This window comes from Geotrypetes seraphini, chromosome 5 (genome assembly GCF_902459505.1).
Source record: "Geotrypetes seraphini chromosome 5, aGeoSer1.1, whole genome shotgun sequence".
Classification (NCBI taxonomy): Eukaryota; Metazoa; Chordata; class Amphibia; order Gymnophiona; family Dermophiidae; genus Geotrypetes; species Geotrypetes seraphini.
The window spans coordinates 235,607,892-235,613,475 of NC_047088.1; positions in this window are offsets into that span (position 1 = coordinate 235,607,892).

Consider the following 5,584-nt stretch of genomic DNA (forward strand, 5'->3'; position numbering starts at 1 on the left):
TAGGATGATACCAGGTGGACTTTATAGTCCATGACCCAGAAATATCAAAGAAGAGACAAGTTAATTTAATTATGTATTTTAATGGGTATAACTAATGGGCAGACTGGATGGACCATTCAGGTCTTTATCTGCCGTCATTTACTATGTCACTATGTTATAAAACTTTTAAGCGCAACCATTTAGGTCAGCTGAAGCCAAGCCTAACTACCTACCCCTATTCTATAACAATGTGCATAACTTTTAGGAATGCCCACAATCTGTCCATGCCTCTCCCCCGACTGTGCCCCCTTTTCAAATTCGCACAGAACTGGTACATACTTTTTATAGAATCACACTTTCCAAGTTGTGTGCATAACTTTTAATTTGTACCAATTTGCCTCAGTTGCAAGATGTTAATTGCCAATTTTATCAGTGCTAATTAGGCTAATAATAACATAACATAACATCGTAATTATAAACCACATAACCGTACGTTCAATGCGGTGAACAAAAGATTAAAAATAACCTAACCTAAGAATGATTTAGATTAGTTCGCTAAATATTTTGGGGAAAAAAATGAGTTTTCAATTGAGTTCTAAAGTGCTTGTAAGAGCAAGCACTACGCAACGGTGGCCTAACTTCCCTGTCATAGAAAGCAGCCTGAAATACTAGTGTATGTTCCAGGATTTCTTGCTCTTACAACCTTGAGCAGATGGAAAATTAAACAATGCATGTGGTTCTCTCCTATGTTTATAGAATGCTATGAGAAATCTATCGGTCATATAGTTTGGAGCAATACCGTACGCAACTTTGTAACAAAGACAACCCAGCTTAAACAAAACAAGTAGTGTGCAAATCAGCTGTGTGCACTTATTGGCAATCACAGCTTAAGGCACCGTGCACAGAATTTGGGGTTTAGTGGTTAAAGATAGGCCTGCTATTATGCAGCCTATTTTAGTCACTAAACATAGCCAGTGTGGCACTGGATATCTGTGTGATATAACCAGGGCAGGATTAATTTGTCGAGGGCCCCTAGGCACCCAAGGACACTGGGCCCCCTGCCCCGCCCCACCCTACCATGCGCCCAGGTGGAAACAGGAAGCTGCGTCAGAGGGAAGCTTTGGGAAAGCAGCACAGCTTGCACAATTACAGATCCAGTTGCTTGCTTGTCTTACTTTCTGTCAATAGGGGGGTGGGGCCCGCATTGCCAATCGATGCTGGAGGGGCCCATCGCTGTTTGGAAAAAACAACGTTGATGCCTTCCTTCATCGGGCCCCCCTTTCCATTTCGGGCCCTAGGCATGTGCCTACTTGGCCTATTGGTTAATCCTGCCCTGGATATAACTGCTTAGCAACTAGCTGTTAACCGTGAATATTCAGCAGGAGATAGCGGGTTATCTCCCACTGAAGGTATGCAGTTACGTGCTAAAACACTAGTAAACTGACCAGGAGTCGTTCCTGGTTTGAATTTCGGCCTGTTAGAATATTAGCCCAGGAAGGAACAGTTTGGCAGTTGCAGCCTTAAAAATAAAAAAAGCAGCTACTGAAAAGTTTTTAAAATCTGGAAAAAGTAGACTTGTGACAAACTGGAAGATTATTTTTTTTCTTTATTGATTTTCAAACTTTGATAGTGCAATACAATTAATTAAACATAAAATACTACATAAAATGCACTATTAACTACACAACTAATAATAATAATAATAATAACAGCTTATATACCGCAATACCGTGAAGTTCTATGCGGTTTACAAAAGATTAAGCAAAGGTACAAATTGACTGACTTCAAGAGGGGAAGAAGAAAGAGAAGTAATTAGACAGGAAATTCATTGTTGAGGAGAAAAGTGATCAAAAGGACAGTAGGACATAAAACAATCATTTCCTCCCATCCTCCTCCCAATTATTAATACAATAATACATATGATGTGATTACAATATTATAATTAAGTAATTTTAAATCATCAAAATACCTTTCCCTCCCTCCCTCCACCCACCCACTCTCCCTGGATGTGTAAGGAAATCTAAGAAAAGGAAAAATACATGACCCTTATTACAATGCAACAAATGCAGTCAATAGACTCCACACTTTATTAAATGAATTACTAGACCCCCCCCCCCCCAAACGTTCCGCATTCATTCTCTCATATTTATACGTGGTACACACATTTACCCACCAAAAAGTGTAATTAATTCTATCATGGCTCTTCCGAATATTTAAAACTGGAAGACTATTGATTCTGCTTTCCCTTTTTCGTAACATTTTCTCTTCCCTGGAGCTTAAAATAGTGTGAAGGCCATGCCAACCTAGTTTAAAACCAGGAGAGCAAAGTCAACCAGAACGGAGGAGCTCACATCTTCTAATAGGAAGTTCAAAGTACCTTTCAAGTATTGTAAGCATAAAAGCCGCTATTGTGCTGACGATGTAAAGCCTGAAAATGTTTCAGGGGGAGTCCAAAACTATTGTGTTATATATCATTTCTTAGCCGTGTGCTGGAGCATCAGGTTGAAAATCATTAACGCTCCTTGTGAACTTTGGCAAGCCACTCCACTGTCTTTTCTTTCGTATATTCCAGAGGACTAGATTTATGGTTCAGGATTCACTTTATTTGATATATAACCAGTCGTAGTCATTTTATCACACAATGGCCCTTATTTTAGGAGCTGTGTGCACGTTTCGAAAGTCTGAAAACCAGCATTTTAGACAGTCATATTGCATGGGCATCTAAATACTGATTTTATAACGCCAGGAAATGGACATCTGAAACTGCTGTATGTGCACATGGCGAGGGGGCTTGATTGGGGTGTGACTATGGAGGGGCTAAAATACGGACTTCCGATTCCAGTTTCAGAAAGGGAAAGGGCATCTATTTCCATAAAGATGAACATTGTTATATAGACCTGGTACTTGACACGGTGCTCTGATTGAGCAACTGTCCACTGGGAGGGATTAAGGTAAGTCAACTCCTTAATCCACCAGTGGTTTCTGTCCCCCTCCCTTCTTCAAATATGAAACTGTCAAGGGATAAGGGGCTTTATGACAGCTTCAGGAATTATGGACATTCATGGTACTAAAATCATTTAAAAATTAACTTCTTAGGAGCCTTCCACATGGCTGTAAGGCAGGGATCTCAAAGTCCTTCCTTGAGGGCCGCAATCCAGTCGGGTTTTCAGGATTTCCCCAATGAATATGCATTGAAAGCAGTGCATGCACATAGATCTCATGCATATTCATTGGGGAAATCCTGAAAACCCAACTGGATTGCGGCCCTCAAGGAGGGACTTTGAGACCCCTGGTTTACAACAAGAGAGACTGGAGGAGTGCAGCTAAGTTACATCATGAGTATGAAGTAGGACAGGGGTTGAGAACTCCGGTCCTCGAGAGCCGTAATCCAGTCGGGTTTTCAGGATTTCCCCCATGAATATGCATTGAAAGCAGTGCTTGCACATAGATCTCATGCATATTCATTGGGGAAATCCTGAAAACCCGACTGGATTGCGGCCCTCAAGGAGGGACTTTGAGACCCCTGGTTTACAGCAAGAGAGACTGAAGGAGTGCAGCTAAGTTACATCATGAGTATGAAGTAGGACAGGGGTAGGGAACTCCGGTCCTCGAGAGCCGTAATCCAGTCGGGTTTTTAGGATTTCCCCCATGAATATGCATTGAAAGCAGTGCTTGCACATAGATCTCATGCATATTCATTGGGGAAATCCTGAAAACCCGACTGGATTGCGGCCCTCAAGGAGGGACTTTGAGATTCCTGCCATAAGGAATAGCCTAATGGTTAGGGTTACCAGATGTCCAGGAAAACCCAGACATTTCCTCTTTTTAGAGGACTGTAAGGGTGTCTGGACAGATTTTCAAAACCTGGCAGTTTGTCTGGGTTTTGGAAGGCCCCGAGCTCAGGGCCATATCTTGAGGGCCTCTGAGCATGCGTGTGATATCATCATGATGCGGTCCGGACTCAGGGAAGGAGAAGAGACAAGGTTTGTGTGGGGGCGGGGCTGGAGCAGAACAGGGCGGGGCTGGGGTGGAATAGGATTGGGCTGGGGGCAGAGCAGGGCTGGACCACATGTCCCTTTTTTTTTTCTAAGTTCCAAATTGTATTGAAATTTTATATAATAAACATACATTCAAATAGATGAGATTATAAATTCTGAAAAGCCTATTCACAAACTATATCGTCACAATGCAAGGGATTATCCTGAAATTTCTAGGAAGAACTATCCCTAAACCCACCCACCTTACCCCATTTGCAGAGAGTGAAAAACCAGATCCACGTTCATACATTTACATACTTACATATCCATTTATTTATTTTTTTATAAATCTTTATTGATTTTTAAACTTTGACAATGCATACAATTATCTGAACATAAATATTTCATACAACGCATTATTAAACATACAATTTATACTTCGAACAATCATTTTCTCCCCCCTCTTACCAAATTACTACAATAAGACAAATTATGTAATTATAATATTATAATTAAGTATTTTAATAAACAAAATATCTTTCCCTTCCCCCTCCCTCCCCTGGATGGGTAAGGAATTCTACCAACCTCAAAAAATAAATAAATAAATACATTACAATTATTATGATGTTACAAATATAGTCAATGGACTCCACACTTTATTAAATGTACTGCTAAACCCTAAACACTGCATTCATTTTTTCATATTTATACATGGTACAAACATTTGTCCACCAAAATGTGTAATTTGGTCTGTCATACCTCTTCCAATTATGTGTTATCAATTGGATAGCTATTCCCGTCATTATCATAAAAAGTTGACTTTTATATTTATCCAAAGAAGGCTTGACATGTAAAACCGTACCACAGATTATGACTTCATATGTTAGGGGAATTGCTGAATCAAGAATAAGATTAATTTGTCTCCAAAATGATTTCCAGAAATTAAGTATCAAAAGACAATAATATAACAGTTGATCCAAAGTCCCTATATCATTATGGCAAAGCCAACATCTATTATCAATGCCAACATACATACATATCCATTCTTACAATAACTCTCAACCATTGTCCACATATTCTTGTATAGGTGACCACAATCTTTTAAATTTAGCCTTCTTGCCTCTCTTTTCCATTTTAGTTGCCTCATATTTCCCAATTAAGCAAATTGAGTTCCACCAAAATTGAAACAATAACAAAGACGCAAAGTAATTTTATATGTGACATTTTAAACAAACTGTATATGCTGCCATAATTGTAAGAGAATGCCTTATATAATAGCTTCCTTCCTTTATGGAACCTAGCATAACTATGTCCTGTATCATCAAATAGGTCTCACTAGGGACAGCCCTATAATGAGGTCAACTGAGGCGAAGGCCTCAGGTGGTATTCTTCTGGGAGCAGCATCCTGCCACCTGCCAACCTTCTTGCTCATCTGTTATCTCTATCACAAATCACAATCCTTCCCCAGCATCTCTTCTTACATTCCCTCCCCCTCAGCAGGGATCTCCCCTCTTCCTTCCTATACCTCCCCCCTCCCCCGAGTCTACTTTTAATTGTTACAAAGATTGGCAATTCACACTCGCTGCCCGTCTGAGACCAGCCCGATGTTTCCTCTGTATTACAGCCCG